The sequence below is a fragment of the Oncorhynchus tshawytscha genome, linkage group LG25 (assembly GCF_018296145.1).
Source record: "Oncorhynchus tshawytscha isolate Ot180627B linkage group LG25, Otsh_v2.0, whole genome shotgun sequence".
Classification (NCBI taxonomy): domain Eukaryota; kingdom Metazoa; phylum Chordata; class Actinopteri; order Salmoniformes; family Salmonidae; genus Oncorhynchus; species Oncorhynchus tshawytscha.
In genome coordinates, this window is record NC_056453.1 from 4,934,387 (window position 1) to 4,957,022 (window position 22,636).

Here is a 22,636-nt window from a genome sequence, read left to right on the forward strand (position 1 = left end):
CGATTATGATTTTTCAACGCCGATACCGATTATTGGAGGACCAAAAAAGCCGATACCGATTCAATCGGACGATTTTTATTTATTTATTTGTAATAATGACAATTACAACAATACTGAATGAACACTTATTTTAACCTAATATAATACATCAATAAAATCAATTTAGCCTCAAGTAAATAATGAAACGCTATTAGCCCGCGCTAACTAGCTAGCCATTTCACTTCGGTTACACCAGCCTCATCTCGGGAGTTGATAGGCTTGCAGTCATAAACAGCGCAATGCTTGACGCACAATGAAGAGCTGCTTGCAAAACGCACGAAAGTGCTGTTTGAATTAATGTTTACATGCCTGCTTCTGCCTACCACCGCTCAGTCAGATACTTAGATGCTTGTATGCTCAGTCAGATTATATGCAACGCAGGACATGCTAGATAATATCTAGTAATTTCATCAACCATGTGTAGTTAACTAGTGATTATGATTGTTTTTTATAAGATAAGTTTAATGCTAGCTGGCAACTTCCTTGTGGAGTGCAACGAGAGAGAGGCAGGTCGTTATTGCGATGAACTAGTTAACTGTGAGGTTGCGAAATTGGATCCCCCGAGCTGACAGTGAAAATCTGTCGTTCTGCCCCTGAACGAGGCAGATCGCCTAGGAACGGTGGGTTGTCATTGAAAGTAAGAATGTGTTCCTAACTGACTTGCCTAGTTAAACAAAGGTATAAAAATACAAATAAAATAAACAAATCTAATAAATAAATAAATAAAAAAATCGGCAAATTGGCGCCCAAAAATACCGATTTCCGATTGTTATGAAAACTTGAAATAGGCCCTAATTAAATCGGCCATTCTGATTAATCGGTCGACCTCTGGTACTTATTGTAGGGGTGTTAACCACGGTGTCCTGGCTAAATTCCCAATCTGGCACTCATACCACTGATCATCCCCAGCTTCCAATTGGCTCATCCATCCCCAGTAACTATTCTCCAGCTTGTTGCTGTAAATGAGTTCTCAGTCAAAGTCCTTGGTCAAATATTTTAAACAAGACCAGTGTCTCTCACTGTGGCAAAGGGAACAATTTCAGATGAATCATTGCATGTCCAAAAGGTTGTATGTAGGAATTTGACAACACCTAAAGCATCCCAAGGCTGAGATTGCAGTCCTGGTAAAGACCTGGAGGAGGCACTGTTTCTGCCTACAATGTCTCTAAAGAAGTCTGCTATGCAAATAACCCGTGGCTCTGCAACTGTTTGCGTCCTCCATTGTCCACCAGGCTGTTTGCTAAAGTAAGCACTTGACTTGAATTCAAACGTTAACAACATACAGTGCCATCAGAAACTAGTCACACCCCTTGACTTTTTCCACATTTTGTTGTGTTACAAAGTGGGATTAAAATGGATTTGTCAACGATCTACATAAAATACTCGAATGCAAAGTGGAAGATTTGTTATTGTATTAATGGAAAATAAAATACTAATATATTTTGATGAGATAAGTATTAAACCCCCAGAGTCAATACATGTTAAAATCACCTTTGGCAACAATTACAGCTGTGAGTCTTTCTGGGTAAGTCTAAGAGCTTTGCAAACCTTCATCAGCATAGTATGCAGCTGGCAATACATTTGTATTGTGCAATATATATAAATATATTTATATTCTGTACAGCCTTCCTTCTTTACCCTCTGTCATTTAGGTTAGCATTGTGGAGTAACTACAATGTTGTTGATCCATCCTCAGTTCTGCTATCACAGCCATTTAACTCTGTAACTGGTTTATAATCACCATTGGCCTCAGTGAAATCCCTGAGCGGTTTCCTTCCTCTCCGGCAACTGAGTTAGGAAGGACGCCTGTATCTTTGTAGTGACTGGGTGTATTTATATACCATCCAAAGTCCAATAACTTCAATACGCTCAAAAATATTCAATATCAGCTTTTATTTTACATTTTTTTCCATCTATCAATTGGTGCCCTTCTTTACGAGGCATTGGAAAAACCTCCCTAGTCTTTGTCATTGAATCTGTGCTTGAAATTCACTGCTCAACTGGGGGACCTTACAGATAATTGTATGTGCGGTGTACAGATACGGGGTAGTCATTCAAAAATCATGTTAAACACGATTATTGCACAGAGTTAGTCCATGCAACTTATTATCTGACTTGTTCAGCACCTGTTTACTCCTGAAGTTATTTTGGCTTGCTATAAAGGGGTTAAATACGTACGGACTAAAAATAGGATCTAAAAATAGAATTCCACTTCGACATTATGGGATATCGTGTGTAGATCAGTGACGTAATCTAAATGCAGGCTGTTAATAACAAAACGTGGAAAAGGTCAAGGGGTGTGAATACTTTCTGAAGGCACCATTTCCCTAGCTAGCAAAGTGCTCTGTCTTTGTTTACAGAGGATTCCTGTCAGAGGACAGGCTGCACATACAGACAAGAGGAAATGATTTTTTTAGCAAATTACACAAACAAGCACTCAACAAAAACACTATCCACCTGTTGCTTTAACCAACAATATTTTGGTCATAAATTCCAAATTGTGGTTGTGTGTAGATTGATAAGAGGGAAACAAACTATACACTTTAGAATAAGGCTGTAACGTAGCAGAATGTGGAAAAAGGGGTCTGAATACTGTCCGAATGCACTGTACAGTATTTTGACATTATTAAGCTTGAAAAGTTGAATGGCTTCTTCCTGGGCATAAAGGCGAATCGCTATAGGCAACGTCTCCTGTAAACCTAGCCCAAAGGCCGGCGGCGATATTGAGTCGTTTTCATTCTACCGTCCAAACGCACTGGGTGCAGCTGGCCATACATACATATCCCTCGTGGACCGATTCGTACCTAAAACAAACATTCTCCATTCAGGCTGCATAGGCTTCCATTATCTCCTTAACTCCATTTAATGGCCAGGAGGGGGGGGGGGATTTTTCACCCCTAACCTACCGCTGCACAGCATGCGTAAAAATAAAACGGAACCCCTGGGTTGGAGTTTCAACCTGATTGGCTGAACGCGATACACACAGTTTGGGATTAGCGTTTAGCCATTCTAGCATGGTGGTGGACAATTGTGTTTCATAAGGAAAGTATGCATATTTTCCCAGTCTTTTTCAACTTTCTTGCCCTTTAAATAAAGTTATGGCGGAAATCAAAGCCGATGCAGGCTGAATAGAGAATGTTTAGCGAACGGTCCACAAATGTATCGCCGGCTGCATACAATGCGTTTGGACGGTAAAATGAAAACGACTCAATATTGCCATTATGCATTCCTGTTCTGAGCCAGTTATTGACAACTTGCTCTGCATTATTGACCTATCAGGATAAAGACATAGGTCAGTTAAACATGCATGTTACATGCCTGACAGTATAAAGATATGTTTATCAGAGAAGCTTATTTTTTGAAAGAAGTCATGTAGAAATTGACAGTTAAGTATGACAGCCGACACCTGTGTCAAAAGGCTACACTGCCTGACTTCTTTCAACATTTCCACTATTCCCATATGGGACGCTCAGTCTCTTGTGAACAAAAAAACTCTTATAAAAGTACATTTACACAACATATTATAATAACACAGGCTGCAACGTTGTATAAATTACAGATGCCCTTTTCAGAAATCGTTGCACCATTTCCTGATTGCAAAAATGCTAATAGTTCGCCTAATTTCAGTTAATGTGACCAAACAAGCAATTATAGTGCAGAGAATCACTGTACCATCTGAACCACTGTGAAATATATTTTCCATAAACAAAAATATTGTATTTTCAGCTGTTTGGAGCTGGTGGTGTACAAAAACGAAAGATAGCAAAAACATGAAGCATAGAAATAAAGCACATAGAACACATCTACCCCTTCTTAGACTTGCTTTCAATGAGAATGACAGATCTATATATCACGTTAATGTGAATTTTGTCAAGTCGCCCAAAAAGTTACATATTGCAGCATTAAAAAAAACTTACCATGAAAAGCCTCGCTGCATAAATTCAGGATGAGGTTGACCGTTTGGTAAACTCTTTATAAAATAACTGTTTGGCGTGGGTGTTCTGTCCTCTTGAACTGTTATTTTAATGTATCGTTTGTAGCTGGAAAAGTTTTCGTGCGTAACATCTCCGTCTCTTCCTCTTTGTAACGAACGCGATGTCGCGTGTTGTTGATGTGAGCGCTCGAGCACACTGTTCCGACTGCTGAATTTGTGCTGAACGCTTGTAGAAAAATGCCCGTTGAGTCTGTCTTACTGAGCCCAGCCCCCAATAGCTACACCACCACTGGCTCAACTAATGGGATGACCAATGAGTTGAAAAATGGGTCTCTTGCCTTGTCTATGACCGCTGTTTTTGTGATGCTGTATGTGCAAATGGAAGTGGAAAAGATGATTTCCTGACAATAACAGCTCCTCACAACCACCAATAGTGACCTTCAATGTAAGATTTTACACATATAGCATGTCACTCTGACTGTCATAGGCTACTTTAAGTCACAAGTAAATGAACAGGTGACTTCATTATACAATTGTTTGTCCTGAAGATAAGTAACACAGTTTCCCTACCTGTTCTAGCGCAACAGCTTCCCCTCCTCTATTCTAAATATGTAAAACCAGGTCGTACCGGACTCGCCTCTATCGTCATAGACCAGCTTTTACTCACTGAAATGAAACAAGCCCACATATATATACAGTAATATACGGTGGTATAATGTTATTTCTCTTCCACATACTAAAGTTTCTATTGTTGAACTCAGCATGACCCGTTACCGGGTCCCCATTACATTATCCTGAGACACTGCCTAGTGACAATGCTCCCTACACACACACACAACTGTGTACACACTTTATGAGCATGCCAGATTTTTCAAACTTGCTTTTATTTGAACAGAGTTGAAAACCATTCTCACAGTAATTGGATTTACCAATAGCCTGTTTTGTGCCCTGGGGTAGGGTTCCAGGCAGCAATACAGATCATGCTAAATAAATCAGCCATACAAGGAAATGAGGGGAAATTCAACCATAGGCCTACTTATTTGACCACGGGACAATTTGAGGAGCCTTTTTGTTACATTCATTGATAATTGTGTAAATTGGATGCAAGTGTATTAACAATGAGGCTCTGCAAACCACTGAATGTTCTCTCTCTCTCTCTTGCAGGATGAGCAATGGGACTTTTTGTGTTTTTGTCTTTCCACTGCTCTCCCTTCCCTTTAGCCAGGGGTGCATGCTCAAGATGTTTATCATTTCAAGACAGCTTGCTTAGCTGTAATTTGAGTGGTAATGGTTTCCACTGTGTCCAGTGTTTTTGTGTGTGTGTGTGTGTGTGTGTGTGTGTGTGTGTGTGTGTGTGTGTGTGTGTGTGTGTGTGTGCAGAATGGAAATAATCATCCAAAAGTAATTGGCCAATGAACATAACTCATTTAACTCAAAATGGTCACTCAGTGGCCATGCAATGCACACAGACTAGGTCATTTGAGAATATATTTCCTTCATTTGAAACCTGTCCAAGTTTCCATTATGAGCACATAGCAGAGTGCATGCAATGACAATAAATCACAATGGCTTCATATGCCAAGGAACTTAAACAAAGAGACATTCACAAGTTATAATTTGCCTATTGTAAACTGAAGCTTTTGCAATAACAACTTGCACAGATTGCCAATTTTTACACATGGATATGATCAGGGTTGTATATACACACCACACCGGAGATGTTCTGTAATGATGTTCTGCCTTCTCCTCCTGCTCTTGTTTCACTTGACACAACATGTGTAGAACACTTAGGAGGCCACTTGCTTCACCCAACCAGATCTTTATTTAAATTTGTATTATTTTTGTGCATTCTACACACATTTCACAAACATCACACTTTTTTTAAACACTAGTTATATAGCTAAATATATACTGAACAAAAATATAAACGCAACATGCAACATGGCCTGTGGAATGTTGTCCCACTCCTCTTCAATGGATATTGGAGAGAACTGCATAACGCTGTCATACACGTCGATGTAGAGCATCCCAAACATGCTCAATGGGTGTTATGTCTGGTGAGTATGCAGGTCATGGAAGAACTGGGACATTTTCAGGTTCCAGGAATTGTGTAGAGATCCTTGCGACATGGGGCTGCGCATTATCATGCTGAAACATGAGGGGATTGCAGTGGATAAATGGCATGACAATGGGCCTCAGGATCTCATCACGGTATCTCTGTGCATTCAAATTGCCATTGATAAAATGCAGTTGTGTTCGTTGTCTGTAGTTTATGCCTGCCCATACCATAACCCCACCGCCACCACGGAGCACCCTGACAGAGATGCGCCGACAGAGATGGCCGCCTCGCTTCGCGTTCCTAGGAAACTATGCAGTTTTTTGTTTTTTTACGTGTTATTTCTTACATTAGTACCCCAGGTCATCTTAGGTTTCATTACATACAGTCGAGAAGAACTACTGAATATAAGATCAGCGTCAACTCACCATCAGTACGACCAAGAATATGATTTTCACGAAGCGGATCCTGTGTTCTGCCTTTCAACCAGGACAACAGAATGGATCCCAGCCTGCGACCCCAAAAAAAAACGATGCCGTAAAAGAGGGAAACGAGGCGGTCTTCTGGTCAGACTCCGGAGACGGGCACATTGTGCACCACTCCCTAGCATTCTTCTCGCCAATGTCCAGTCTCTTGACAACAAGGTTGATGAAATCCGAGCAAGGGTAGCATTCCAGAGGGACATCAGAGACTGTAACGTTCTTTGCTTCACGGAAACATGGCTCACTGGAGAGACGCTATCGGAGGCGGTGCAGCCAGCGGGTTTCTCCACGCATCGCGCCGACAGAAACAAACATCTTTCTGGTAAGAAGAGGGGCGGGGGCGTATGCCTTATGGCTAACGAGACGTGGTGTGATCACAGAAATATACAGGAAGTCAAATCCTTCTGTTCACCTGATATAGAATTCCTCACAATAAAATGTCGACCGCATTATCTACCAAGAGAATTCTCTTCGATTATAATCACAGCCGTATATATTCCCCCCCCAAGCAGACACATCGATGGCTCTGAACGAACTTTATTTGACTCTTTGCAAACTGGAATCTCTACATCCTGAGGCTGCATTCATTGTAGCTGGGGATTTTAACAAGGCTAATCTGAAAACAAGACTCCCTAAATTGTATCAGCATATCGATTGTGCAACTAGGGCGGAAAAAACCTTGGATCATTGTTACTCTAACTTCCGCGACTCAAATAAGGCCCTGCCCCGCCCTCCTTTCGGAAAAGCTGACCACGACTCCATTTTGCTGATCCCTGCCTACAGACAGAAACTAAAACAAGAAGCTCCCACGCTGAGGTCTGTCCAACGCTGGTCCGACCAAGCTGATTCCACACTCCAAGACTGCTTCCATCACATGGACTGGGATATATTTCGTATTGCGTCAGATAACAACATTGACAAATACGCTGATTCGGTGTGCGAGTTCATTAGAACGTGCGTTGAAGATGTTGTTCCCATAGCAACGATTAAAACATTCCCTAACCAGAAACCGTGGATTGATGGCAGCATTCGCATGAAACTGAAAGCGCGAACCACTGCTTTTAATCAGGGCAAGGTGACTGGTAACATGACCGAATACAAACAGTGCAGCTATTCCCTCCGCAAGGCTATCAAACAAGCTAAGCGTCAGTATAGAGACAAAGTAGAATCTCAATTCAACGGCCCAGACGCAAGAGGTATGTGGCAGGGTCTACAGTCAATCACGGACTACAAGAAGAAAACCAGCCCAGTCACGGACCAGGATGTCTTGCTCCCAGGCAGACTAAATAACTTTTTGCCCGCTTTGAGGACAATACAGTGCCACTGACACGGTCTGCAACGAAAACATGCGAACTCTCCTTCACTGCAGCCGAGGTGAGTAAAACATTTAAACGTGTTAACCCTCGCAAGGCTGCAGGCCCAGACGGCATCCCCAGCCGCGCCCTCAGAGCATGCGCAGACCAGCTGGCCGGTGTGTTCACGGACATATTCAATCAATCCCTATACCAGTCTGCTGTTCCCACATGCTTCAAGAGGGCCACCATTGTTCCTGTTCCCAAGAAAGCTAAGGTAACTGAGCTAAACGACTACCGCCCCGTAGCACTCACTTCCGTCATCATGAAGTGCTTTGAGAGACTAGTCAAGGACCACATCACCTCCACCCTACCTGACAACCTAGACCCACTCCAATTTGCTTACCGCCCAAATAGGTCCACAGACGATGCAATCTCAACCACACTGCACACTGGCCTAACCTATCTGGACAAGAGGAATACCTATGTGAGAATGCTGTTCATCGACTACAGCTCGGCATTCAACACCATAGTACCCTCCAAGCTCGTCATCAAGCTCGAGACCCTGGGTCTCGACCCCGCCCTGTGCAACTGGGTACTGGTCTTCCTGACGGGCCGCCCCAGGTGGTGAGGGTAGGCAACAACATCTCCACCCCGCTGATCCTCAACACTGGGGCCCCACAAGGGTGCGTTCTGAGCCATCTCCTGTACTCCCTGTTCACCCACGACTGCGTGGCCACGCACGCCTCCAACTCAATCATCAAGTATGCGGACGACACAACAGTGGTAGGCTTGATTACCAACAACGACGAGACGGCCTACAGGGAGGAGGTGAGGGCCCTCGGAGTGTGGTGTCAGGAAAATAACCTCACACTCAACGTCAACAAAACTAAGGAGATGATTGTGGACTTCAGGAAACAGCAGAGGGAACTCCCCCTATCCACATCGATGGAACAGTAGTGGAGAGGGTAGTAAGTTTCAAGTTCCTCGGCATACACATCACAGACAAACTGAATTGGTCCACTCACACAGACAGCATCGTGAAGAAGGCGCAGCAGCGCCTCTTCAACCTCAGGAGGCTGAAGAAATTCGGCTTGTCACCAAAAACACTCACAAACTTCTACAGATGCACAATCGAGAGCATCCTGGCGGGCTGTATCACCGCCTGGTACGGCAACTGCTCCGCCCACAACCGTAAGGCTCTCCAGAGGGTAGTGAGGTCTGCACAACGCATCATCGGGGGCAAACTACCTGCCCTCCAGGACACCTACACCACCCGATGTTACAGGAAGGCCATAAAGATCATCAAGGACATCAACCACCCGAGCCACTGCCTGTTCACCCCGCTATCATCCAGAAGGCGAGGTCAGTACAGGTGCATCAAAGCTGGGACCGAGAGACTGAAAAACAGCTTCTATCTCAAGGCCATCAGACTGTTAAACAGCCACCACTAACATTGAGTGGCTGCTGCCAACACACTGACTCAACTCCAGTCACTTTAATAATGGGAATTGATGGGAAATGATGTAAAATATATCACTAGCCACTTTAAACAATGCTACCTAATATAATGTTTACATACCCTACATTACTCATCTCATATGTATACATATATACTGTACTCTATATCATCTACTGCATCCTTATGTAATACATGTATCACTAGCCACTTTAACTATGCCACTTTGTTTACATACTCATCTCATATGTATATACTGTACTCGATACCATCTACTGTATCTTGCCTAAGCTGCTCTGTACCATCACTCATTCATATATCTTTATGAACATATTCTTTATCCCCTTACACTGTGTATAAGACAGTATTTTTTTGTTGTTGGAATTGTTAGTTAGATTACTTGTTGGATTATTACTGCATTGTCGGAACTAGAAGCACAAGCATTTCGCTACACTCGCATTTACATCTGCTAACCATGTGTATGTGACAAATACAATTTGATTTGATTTGATTTGACAACGTTGATATCAGCAAACTGCTCGCCCACACGACGCCATACACGTGGTATGCGGTTGTGAGGTGGGTTGAAAGTACTGACAAATTCTAAAAACGACGTTGGAGGCGACTTATAGTCGAGAAATTAACATTAAATTATCTGGCAACAGCTTTAGTGGACATTCCTGCAGTCAGCATGCCAATTGGACTCTCCCTCAAAACTTGAGACATCTGTGGCATAGTATTGTGACACAAAACTGCATTTTTTTAGAGTGGTATTTTATTGTCACCAGCACAAGGTGCACCTGTGTAAGGATCATGCTGTTTAATCAGCTTCTTGACATGCCACAACGGTCAGGTTTATCTTGGCAGGAGAAATGCTCACTAACAGGGAAGTAAACACATTTGTAGACAACATTTGAGAGAAATAAGCTTTTTGTCTGTATGGAACATTTCTGGGATAATTTATTTCAGCTCATAAAACATGGGACCAACACTTTACATGTTGCGTTTTATATTTTTGTTCAGTGTAGTTATTTGATATACATTACATCTGGATAGATAGCACTTAAACACATCCAGGATATATTATAAATAGTATGTTCAGTCATAACTATTATAGATCATGAGCTTTTAAAACCACCCCTCAGCTGCTCACAGCCCATCCCACCTATCTCCGTAAACCACCCCTCAGCTGGCTGTATGCCCCGTTCTGTTGGTAGCAAGACTTTTGTGACATAATTTATAATACCTACCATGCCATGACAACAACCATAGGAGTTGGATATACAGGACAAACATATCTGGGACCAGGTTACATCAGTGAGCTTTCCTTTCCCCTCAACAATGCATTCAACCGTTTCTCTGCTGACCCCCTGACACCTGAGCCCAATGCCTACCTGCCCTTTCTAACTTGCTCAGCCACTCTGACACAATGCAGGAAATCAGGACAGCACAAAATCACCTATCATGTGATCTACTCTCTTATCAGCTTAACACCCTATTGTTTCTGGCCCTGGAGATCACAGCCCTAGTGATGCATCCTAGTGTGTAACGCTCATGTGGTTTCGATGCCGTAGTTGGTGTTGTGGGATCCATTCAGTGGTGTAAAAATACTTTAAAATACACACTTAACTTTGTAGGTGTGTCTGTACTTTACTTTACTATAGATATTTGTTTAAACATTTACTTCACTACATTCCTAAAGAAAATAACGTACTTTTTGCTCCATACATTTTCCCCGAACTCCAAAGTACTCATTACATTTTGAATGCTTAGCAGGACAGATAAAATGGTCCAAGTAACATCAAATCTAATTTTATTTGTCACATGCGCCGAATACAACACATATAGACCTTAACATGAAATGCTTACTTACAAGCCCTTAACCAACAATGCAGTTCAAGAAAGAGTTAAGAAAATATTTACTAAATAAACTAAAGGAATTTTTTAAATAAAAAGTAACACAATAAAATAACAATAATGAGACTATATACAGAGGGTACTGGTACAGAGTCAATGTGCAGGGATACAGGTTAGTCGAGGTAATTTGTACATGTAGGTAGAGGTAAAGTGACTATGCATAGATAATAAACAGCAAGTAGCTGTAATGTAAAAAAAAGGGGGGGGGGTCAATGTAAATAGTCCGGGTAGCCATTTGATTAATTGTTCAGCAGTCTTATGCCTTGGCGGTAGAAGCTGTTAAGGAACCTGTTGGACCTAGACTTGGTGCTCCGGTACCGCTTGCTGTGCGGTAGCAAAGAGAACAGTCTATGACTTGGGTGACTGGAGTCTCTGACAATTTTGTGGGCTTTCCTCTGACACTGCCTAGTATATACTGTAGGTCCTTCATGGCAGGAAGCTTGGCCCCAGTGATGTACTGGGTCGTATGCACTACCCTCTGTAGCGCCTTACAGTCAAATGCCTAGCAGTTGCATACCAGGCCGTGATGCAACTGGTCAGGATGCTCTTGATGGTGCAGCTGTATAACTTTGAGGATCTGAGGACCTATGCCAAATCTTTACAGTCTCCTGAGAGGAAGAGGGTGTTTTCATGCCCTCATGACTGTCTTGGTGTGTTTGGACCATGATTGTGGTTATGTGAACACCAAGGAACTTGAAACTCTCGACCCGCTCCACTACAGCCCCGTCGATGTGAATGGGGGCATGTTCGGCCCTTCTTTCCTGTAGTCCACGATCAGCTCCTGTCACGGTCGTCATATGGATGAGACCAAGGCGCCACGTGGTAAGCTTACATACTTCTTTATTAAAGAAAGAACACTGAACAAAACTAACAAAACGAACCGTGAAGCAAATATGGCTAGTGCAGACAGTCAACTAAACATAGAATAAGAACCCACAAACTACCAAAGGAATATGGCTACCTAAATATGGTCCCCAATCAGAGACAACGATAAACAGCTGCCTCTGATTGAGAACCAATCTAGGCAACCATAGACATATAAACACCTTGACTTACAAAAAAACCTAGACAATACAAAAACTAAACAAACCACCATCGTCACACCCTGACCTAACAAAAATAATAAAGAAAACAAAGATAACTAAGGTCAGGATGTGACAGCTCCTTTGTCTTGCTCACATTGAGGGACAGGTTGCTGTCCTGGCACCACACTGCCAGGTCTCTGACCTCCTCCCTATAGGCTGTCTCATCGGTGTCGGTGATCAGGCCTACCACTGTTGTCATCAGCAAACTTAATGATGGTGTTGGAGTCGTGCTTGGCCACACGGTTGTGGGTGAACAAGGAGTACAGGAAGGGACTAAGCACGCACCCCTGAGGGGCCCCCGTGTTGAGGAACAGCAGGGCAGATGTGTTGTTGCCTACCCTTATCACCTGGATCCAGTTGCAGAGGGAGGTGCTTAGTCCCAGGGTCCTTAGCTTAGTGATGAGCTTTGTGGGCACAATGGTGTTGAATGCTGAGCTGTAGTCAATGAACAGCATTCTCACATAGGTGTTCCTTTTGTCCAGGTGGGAAAGGGCAGTGTGGAGTGCGATTGAGATTGCATCTGTGGATCTGTTGGGGCAGTATGCAAATTGGAGTGGGTTTAGTGTTTCCGGGATGATGGTGTTGATGTGAGCACTTTATGGCTACCGACGAGAGTGCTATGGGTGGTAGTCATTTAGGCAGGTTACCTTCGGTTTCTTGGGCACAGGGACTCTGGTGATCAGCTTGAAACATGTAGGTATTACAGACTCTGTCAGGGAAGGGTTGAAAATGTCAGTGAAGACACTTGCCAGTTGTTCCGCGCATGTTCTGAGTAGAAGTCCTGGTAATCCGCCTTGTGAATGTATTGACACTTTGCCTGTGATGGTTCGTCTAAGGGCAGCATAGCGAAATGTCTTATAAGCGTCCGGATTAGTGTCCCGCTCAATGATAGTGGCAGCTCTAGCCTCTAGCTCAGTGAGGATGTTGCCTACAATCCATGGCTACTGGTTGAGATATGTACGTATGGTCACTGTGGGGACGACGTCGTTGATGCACTTAATGATGAAGCCGGTGACTGAGGTGGTATTCTCCTCAATGCCATTTTATGAATCCTGGAACATATTCCAGTCTGTGCTAGCACACTTACAACCTCATGCTAATCACATCAGCCTACGTTAGCTCAACCGTCCCGCGGGGGACCCACCGATCCTGTAGATTAAAGAAATCTCTGGAACATGCTAACATCTCTGTTGACGAGTCTACGATACGTAAAACACTAAACAAGAATGGTGTTCATGGGAGGACACCACGGAAGAAGCCACTTCTGTCCAAAAAAAAGAAGTGCACCTGGATGTTCCACAGCGCTACTGGCAAAATATTCTGTGGACAGATTAAACTAAAGTTGAGTTGTTTGGAAGGAACACACAACACTATGTGTGAAGAAAGAAACGGCACAGCACACCAACATCAAAACCTCACCCCAACTGTAAAGTATGGTGGAGGGAGCATCATGGTTTGTGGCTGCTTTGCTGCCTCAGGGCCTGGACAGATTGCCATCATCAATGGAAAAATAAATTCCCAGGTTTATCAAGACATTTTGCAGGAGAATGTAAGGCTATCTGCCAATTGAAGCTCAACAGAAGTTGGGTGATACAACAGGACAACGACACAAAACACAGAAGTAAATCAACAACAGAATGGCTTCAACAGAAGAAAATACGCCTTCTGGAGTGGCCCAGTCACAGTCCTGACCTCAACCCGATTGAGATGCTAGGGCATGACCTCAAGAGAGAGGTTCACACCAGACAAAATTCCTCCTGACCGTTGTGCAGGTCTGATCGCAACTACAGAAAACGTTTGGTTTACACAGTGTGTTCAATAAAGATATGAAAATGTATAATTGTTTGTGTTTTATTAGTTTATGCAAACTGTGTTTGTCTATTGTTGTGACTTAGATGAAGATCAGATCAAATGTTATGACCAATTTATACAGAAGTCCAGGTAATTCCAAAAGGTTCATATACTTTTTTACCACTGTATATTACATTTCCAACTGCTTTCCATGGAGTAAAAACAAGATATCAGTTATGTCATTACCCATAATCCTGCGTTTTTATCAATAAAGGTTAAAAGAACTTAAACGTTTTGTTTGGTATTTTCTAATGTGCCTGTAAATGAACAATTGCGACAACGACTGGGAAATGGGGATAGCAAGTGTTATTTTCAGTCATTGTGCGGTCCACATATGCCATTCAATATGAGCATACATTTTCTTTCTGGTTCGATTCAGTCTCCCTGGTTTTTATCTGTTGTAATTCTACAGGCATCAGTCTGGTGATTACTGCCTGGAGCTGGAGACTTGACCGGCTTGGAGCCAAAGGTCCTCCAACCAAGCAAAGTATCCTGTGTAGCCAATCAGAGGGCCAGAGGAATTGCTTTATTATCTAGTGAATGGTGCGCTTACTTTGATGCCAGGTTTATTTAAGTTACAAGGCCTGAGGGTGTGTGGTATATGGCCAATATACCACGGCTAAGGGCTGTTGTTAGGCAGTACTGGTACTGGTACTTTATTTCAGATTAAATGACCTGATGATATCCAATACAGATTGACACAATACTTGAAATGCCACCTTTGATCTACATCGCTCTACCTTACCAAGTCATTCTACAAAGTCATCACTTTAGTATGCAGAAGGACTAAAAACATGAATCAAAAATGACCCTCGCTCATACATAATAGACGGTTTGGCATATTTCGAGGGTATATTTATGAGGACCGTTGGGGGGACACTGCGCAGTTAGTTAATCGGCTTATGGGACATGGCTTATGCCTATAATGCTGCAATTAATGGCTGTGCCGAGAGATCATTGGCTCTGGTACAGTATGCTGCACACCGACTTTCATGGTGGTGTAGACAGACATTGGTTGCTTTGGTAATAGTGGATTAGGCTTACTAGGGCCCACTTTGAAGGTGCCTGTACAGATGCCTAATTTGAGAGAGAGTTCAATTGGCTTTTTTCTCTCGGTTGGAGGCTCTGGAGTATTAGCTACTCCTGCTTGGCTGAGCACTGCTCTCTCCCACTCTCTCAATTCAATTCAATTCAAGGGCTTTATTGGCATGGGAAACATATGTTAACATTGCCAAAGCAAGTGAAGTAGATAATAAACAAAAGTGAAATAAAGTATAAAAATGTACAGTGAACATTACACTCACAGAAGTTCCAAAAGAATAAAGACATTTTAAATGTCATATACAGTGTTGTAATGATGTGCAAATAGTTAAAGTACAAAAGGAAAAATAAATAAACATAAATATGGGATGAATTTACAATGGCGTTTGTTCTTCACTGGTTGCCCTTTCCTTGTGGCAACAGGTCAGAAATCTTGCTGCTGTGATGGCACACTGGTATTTATTTCACCTAGTAGATATGGGAGTTAATCAAAATGTGATTTGTTTTCAAATTATTTGTGGATCTGTCTAATCTGAGGGAAATATATGTCTCTAATATTGTCATATATTTGGCAGGAGGTTAGGAAGTGCAGCTCAGTTTCCACCTCATTTTGTGGGCAGTGTGCACATAGCCTGTCTTCTCTTGAGAGCCAGGTCTGCCTATGGCGGCCTTTCTCAATAGCTATGCTCACTGAGACTGTACATAGTCAAAGCTTTCCTTAAGTTTGGGTCAGTCACAGTGGTTAGGTATTCTGCCACTGTGTACTCTCTGTTTTGGGATAAATAGCATTCTAGTTTACTCTGTTTTTATGTTAATGCTTTCCCATGTGTCAAGTAATTATCTTTTTGTTTTCTCATAATTTGGTTGGGTCTAATTGTGCTGCTGTCCTGGGGCTCTGTGGGGTGTGTTTGTGAACAGAGCCCCAGGACCAGCTTGCTTAGGGGACTCTTCTCCAGGTTCATCTCTCTGTAGGTGATGGCTTTGTGATGGAAGGTTTGGGAATAGCTTCCTTATAGGTGGTTGTATAATTTAACTGCTATTTTCTGGATTTGATAAGTAGCAGGTATAGGCCTAATTCTGTTCTGCATGCATTATTTTGTTTTACTTTGTACACGCAGGATATTTTTGCAGAATTCTGCATGCAGAGTCTCAATTTGGTGTTTGTTCCATTTTGTGAATTCTTGGTTGGTGAGTGACCCCTGACCATAAAGGGCAATGGGTTCTATAACTGATTCAAGTATTTTTAGCCAGATCCTAATTGGTATGTCGAGTTTGATGTTCCTTTTGAGTGTATATATTTCCTATTTGAATCCATAAGGAGTACAATCTGTTTCTCGTGTATGTCCTCAGTGGGTGTGGGGCTGTTTTCAGGAGGGCTATAAGGGTGGCTGACAGGGAGCGTACTCAGAGGGGATGGGATCCCCTAGGCTTGGGGCTCTTCATTTGTCTGTTCTGCTGTGATGTTGACTTGTGGTCAGGGTCTGGGGTGGACTGTTCTGCTGTGGTGTCAAGACTTATGTAGGGAGCTGAGGTGGACTGTTCTGCTGGCTTCTCTGCGGGGGTGGCCACCTCTTTAATGGTTGTTCTCTGTCACACGCCTTCCCCCTCACCCTCTCCTCCAGCACTCTATTCCTCTCCTCTAGTGCTCTATTTTTCTCCTGCTCTTTCTCCTGTTGATGTTGTCTCACCATAGTCCAGAGTGCAGATGTGTCTCTCTCCACCTCCAGCTCTCTGGGTTTGGTTGAAGGGGTGTTGTTGAGCTGGATGATTTTTTTGTGCTGACTGGAGTGAGTTCACCTGCTGTTCCAGCTCCACCTGCCTTACCTCCAGCTGGGTGAATCTATCCTTCATTTAAATGAGGAAGTAGCACTCTGTGCTGGGATTTTATATTTTATTTTATTACATTTTTTAACCTTCATTTAACTTGGCAAGTCAGTTAAGAACAAATTCTTATTTACAATGACGGCCTACACTGGCCAAACCTGGACGACGCTGGGCCAATTGTGCGCTGCCCTATTGGACTCCCGATCACAGCTCTCTCTTTTGATAATGTGAAGATCCAGCTGAAATGGTTGGGGTTTCCCTGTACCATTACTGTCACGCCCTGACCTTAGTATTCTTTGTTTTCTTTATTGTTTTGGTTAGGTCAGGGTGTATCATGGGTGATGTATGTGTTTTTGTACTGTCTAGGGGTTTTGTAGGTTTATGGGGTCGTTTACTATCTAGGTGTTTATGTATGTCTATGGTTGCCTAGATTGGTTCTCAATTAGAGGCAGCTGTTTATTGTTGTCTCTAATGGGGAACCATATTTAGGCAGCCATCTACTTTGGGTATTTTGTGGGTTATTGTCTATGTCTAGTTGCCTGTACTAGTATTATTATAGCGTCATGGGTGGTTTGTTGTTTTTGTATAGTTTGTTAAGTGTTCATCGTCTTCATTAAATGTATTCATCTTACGCTGCTCCTCCTCCGTACAACGACCGTGACAATTACTGTTCCAGATTTGTACACGTTCACATTTGCTGACTTGTCTAATATCCTGAGTTTCCACCTATCGGTAACATCCCCCCTCTTCACAGAGGGGTAGTGTGTTAATATAGCACTGTGCCATGCCAGGGAATGGTCTGGGTGGAAGATTAAGTTGCTTATGTTCCCATCCTTGTAACCGTTAGCAAAACGTGTAGATTGATTTTCCATAAGGAGCTATATTTTGTACTCCTTTCTTACCTTGTTATTGTTTTACATTCATAGGGGACTATATTTAAATTACCTCTGTTGGGCTCAAGGGCTTTGAAACCTTTCACTTCACACATCAGTGATAATTAAAGTTGTATCTCTTTGTCCTAGCAAGCTTGGTAGCCTTTATTTAGCATTCAGTCCTTATAATGTAAAATATATCATTGTAATATATTTTTCTTCTTGGCTTTTGAAAATGAAATTTAGCTTCAGACTAAACATTACTCACTCAGTTCCACATTGGATGGTGTTTTCAGGTTTCTGTTGGTTTGCCAGAGCATTTGCTGCTTGTTTGGGAATTAGCCTTGCAGATAATATCCATCCAAAATCAGGTTGTAGGTTTGGAGTGAAGGTTGTTGTGGAAGGTAGCATCCTGTATATGTTCCTGCCAAAAAAGTCTAACTCTAAATCTCTCTATTTTTTTTTTAAACATACTGAAAATTTTGGGAGCTCAACTGCTCATGACCTCTATGTGGCTCTGTTATCTCTCTTTCTCTCCTCAGTCTGTGAAGCCGTCTTGTGTGAGGTGTCAGAGGCCTGGCAACTCATTCAGCATGTAGTGGGATGCTAATTTTGAAACCCCCCTCATTAGTAGTACGAGGCCCTCACTCCAGCAGAGGTTTTTTTTATGTGTCCTCCACAAGGAGTTCAATGGCTCCTAAAAGCCCCACTCCACAGCTTTCAGACTCACTATCCCCCCTCTCTGATTATTTTACCCTCCATCTTTCCACCTCCTAACACCTAAGCCTCTAATGGTCTGACCGCTGCATTTAATTATACATCTATTATCAGCCCACCGCCAGCACCTTTACCATGAAATCCCCCTTTTCCTCTCACTCTCCCACAGGGCTCTGGATTATATTGCATCCACATCCACCCTGATGGCCGTCAGGTCTCTCTGGGTCTCAAAGCACATGATGTAAGACCGGGCTCACTTGGCTTGTGCTCTCCAGAAATGCCTCCTGCCGCATCCAAAGGAGAAATGCAGGCGGTTGAGCACAGTGTGTAAGAGTGAGAACATGTGGTAGCAAAACATGTGAGGCCTCTGCAAACTGTGTGCACACTTCACCTAGTTGAAGTAACTGTAGGTCACGGTCTCTGATCTACATGGGCAATTAGTTTTCGGAAGGAAGGCTGTCTTTACCATGATGTGAAGTTTAAGTGCAATTGAAGGTGACCGAAGGAAAGGTTGGTGCAGGCAGACTTAAACATCACGTGTCAGAATACCTTTCTGTCTCCAGCAACAGCTAGAGACAGAGAACACACCAGGACAGGCATCCTCAGAGGCATCCGGCTCATGTCACACAGCTTTCACTCAGGTCTAGTCCTGTGTAACACATCAAGGTCCTTACAGCTTAGACCTGCAAGTTTACTGTGTTTGAATCTTGTCAAACAAACACAGGAATTTGGAAATCAAGCTTTTAAAGTCATTACACTGTTGGCTGTTGATGTTTGATCAACCTATATTGTGACCCTGTAAGATCTGTGTGGAATGCACATGAATCAGTATAATTATTCTGCAAATGCAGCAATGTGCAATTTCATCACGGTCAGTGATTTATTTAGAATTCAAGGCACACTTAACCGGTATTGCTACCACAGCATTCTGCAGCGATACACCATCCCATCTGGTTTGCGCTTAGTGAGACAATGTTTTTTTTAACAGAACGGGACAATGACCCAACACACCTCCAGGTTGGAAAAGAGAGCAATGGAGTGCTGCATCAGATGACCTGGCCTCCACAATCACCCGACCTCAACCCTATTTGAGATGGACCGCAGAGTGAAGGAAAAGCAGCCAACAAGTGCTAAGCATGTGGGAACTCCTTCAAGGCAATTGGAAAAGCGTTCCAGGTGAAGCTTGTTGAGAGAATGCCAAGAGTGTGCAAAGCTGTCATCAAGACAAAGGGTGGCTACCTTGAAGAATATAAAATCTAAAATATATTTGTTCAACACTTTTTTGGTTACTACATGATTCCATATGTGTTATTTCATAGTTTTGGTGTCTTCACTATTATTCTACAATGTAGAAAATAGCAAAAAATAAAGTAAAACCCTTGAATGAGTAGCTGTGTCCTAAGCATGTAGAGGTCTGTCATTTTTATCATAGGTACACTTCAACTGTGAGAGACAGAATCTAAAACAAAAATCCAGAACATCACATTGTATGATTTTTAATGAATTAGCATTTTATTTTATTGCATGACATAAGTATAAGTATTTGATACATCAGAAAAGCAGAAATTAATATTTGGTACAGAAACCTTTGTTTGCAATTACAGAGATCATACGTTTCCTGTAGTTCTTGACAAGGTTTGCACACACTGCAGCAGGGATTTTGGCCCATACAGATCTTCTCCAGATCCTTCAGGTTTCGGGACTGTCACTGGGCAATATGGACTTTCAGCTCCCTCCAAAGATTTTTTATTGGGTTCAAGTCTAGAGACTGGCTAGGCCACTCCAGGACCTTGAGATGCTTCTTACGGAGCCACTCCTTAGTTGCCCTGGCTGTTTGTTTCGGGTTGTTGTCATGCTGGAAGACCCAGGCACAACCCATCTTCAATGCTCTTACTGAGGGAAGGAGGTTGTTGGCCAAGATCTCGCGATAGATGGCCCCATCCATCCTCCCCTCAATACGGTGCAGTCGTCCTGTCCCCTTTGCAGAAAAGCATCCCCTAAGAATGATGTTTCCACCTCCATGCTTCACGGTTGAGATGGTGTTCTTGGGGTTGTACTCATCCTTCTTCCTCCAAACACGGCGAGTGGAGTTTAGACCAAAAAGCTCTATTTGTGTCTCATCAGACCACATGACTTTCTCCCATTCCTCCTCTGGATCATCCAGATGGTCATTGGCAAACTTCAGACGGGCCTGGACATGTGCTGGCTTGAGCAGGGGGACCTTGCGTGCGCTGCAAGATTTTAATCCATGACAGCGTAGTGTGTTACTAATGGTTTTCTTTGAGACTGTGGTCCCAGCTCTCTTCAGGTCATTGACCAGGTCCTGCCATGTAGTTCTGGGCTGATCCCTCTCCTTCCTCATGATCATTGATGCCCCACAAGGTGAGATCTTGCATGAGACCCAGACCGAGGGTGATTGACCATCATCTTGAACTTCTTCCATTTTCTAATAATTGCGCCAACAGTTGTTGCCTTCTCACCAAGCTGCTTGCCTATTGTCCTGTAGCCCTTCCCAGCCCTGTGCAGGTCTACAATTTTATCCCTGATGACCTTACACAGCTCCCTGGTCTTGGCCATTGTGGAGAGGTTGGAGTCTGTTTGATTGAGTGTGTGGACATGTGTCTTTTATACAGGTAACGAGTTCAAACAGGTGCAGTTAATACAGGTAATGAGTAGAGAACAGGAGGGCTTCTTAAAGAAAAACTAACAGGTCTGTGAGAGCCGGAATTCTTACTGGTTGGTAGGTGATCAAATACTTATGTCATGCAATAAAATGCAAATGAATTACTTAAAAATCATACAATGCGATTTTGATTCCGTCTCTCACAGTTGAAGTGTACCTATGATAATAATTACAGACCTCTACATGCTTTGTAATTAGGAAAACCTGCAAAATCGGCAGTGTATCAAACACTTGTTCTTCCCACTGTATATCCTCCTCTGGATATAGTCTGCACTTTTGGGGGGTAGGATGGAGGATATTTTGGGTCAAAGGTGCCGAGCACACTTGTGTTAGTCAGGCGGAGAAATATCCCCCTAATGTCTTTGCAACCAGAGCGGAGGGCAGAGAGCTTCTTCATCATATTTTAATCTGAGCCAGTACTGGCCTGTAGTGTGGCTATGAGGGAGTTTAGTCATAGATGTGTCTTGCATGCTACACTAAGCATGAAGTACACAGAGAAATAGCCATTGCAATTATACAAAACAAAAATTTGATTGTAAAGAAGGAAGCACAATACAAACAACAACAAGGCAATTTGAGTTCACCGAAGTGTTAAGCAGAAACCAGGTCATGTAATTGAAATATTTGTCATAATGAAGATGAAAGAAGCACGAGAGAGAGAAGCTCCAGATGTAATGAAGGAAGGAACTCGAAGAAAGGCATCAAAGACTAAGACAGAAAATACTTCATTACCCCAAAGGCCAACTTTCAAAAGGCTCCTCCACAAAAAAACTATAGAGAGAAAGAACAGCTACAGTCTCTGCTTCAAGAAATCCTTGTTTGTTTTTGGAGTTTTCCTCCAATAACGTATTGCTTCCAGAGGATTATTTCAGGATCAATGCTGAACAGGAAGCACATATTTTGCAGTAGTCTTCTCGCTACGTCCTTGTATAAGGAAGAAAAGGTCTGTGGTTGTCCCACAGTTAGCCTCACAAAGTACAAAAGCAATCTGATGCCAAAGCCTCGTTGATGATTGACTGTGATTTAGGCTCCTGAAATTACGCCCAGCTTTGTCGACATAGTTGCCTTGATGTCAAATGAAGGGAAGTTAAGGAGCCAAAGAACTGTGCATATCCATCCCCACCAACCTTAGTATTACAAAAGAGCAGCAGAGGCTTCCATACGGGAACGAAATTGTTGAGATTCCTGCCATATCTGTAAGGCTCCATGCTTGTGTAAGACAACGTGTATAGTACATTTACATAACTATTGAATATAAGCTCTCTGAAGACAACCCTCTAAATCTACGTGATTCGATTATTAGCTATGGCCAATTTCCCTTATTTTCTGAAGCCTTCAGACACTTGAGTTTGATTAGGGGAAATTCCTTTGGTTTCCCAGATCT

General features: G+C 42.8%; 1 protein-coding gene and 1 pseudogene across 1 annotated transcript in view; both read right to left on the reverse strand.

Moving 5' to 3' along the window:
- LOC112224087 (leucine zipper putative tumor suppressor 2 homolog) overlaps nt 1–4,424 on the reverse strand; it is a 44,570-nt gene extending 40,146 nt beyond the window's left edge. Inside the window, exon 1 of the mRNA XM_024387385.2 lies at nt 3,957–4,424. The gene's annotated coding sequence lies outside the window, so the exon portion shown is untranslated. The remainder of the gene's footprint in view (nt 1–3,956) is intronic.
- The window catches only part of LOC112224735, a 46,807-nt pseudogene that overhangs the window by 12,935 nt on the left and 11,236 nt on the right, over nt 1–22,636 (reverse strand).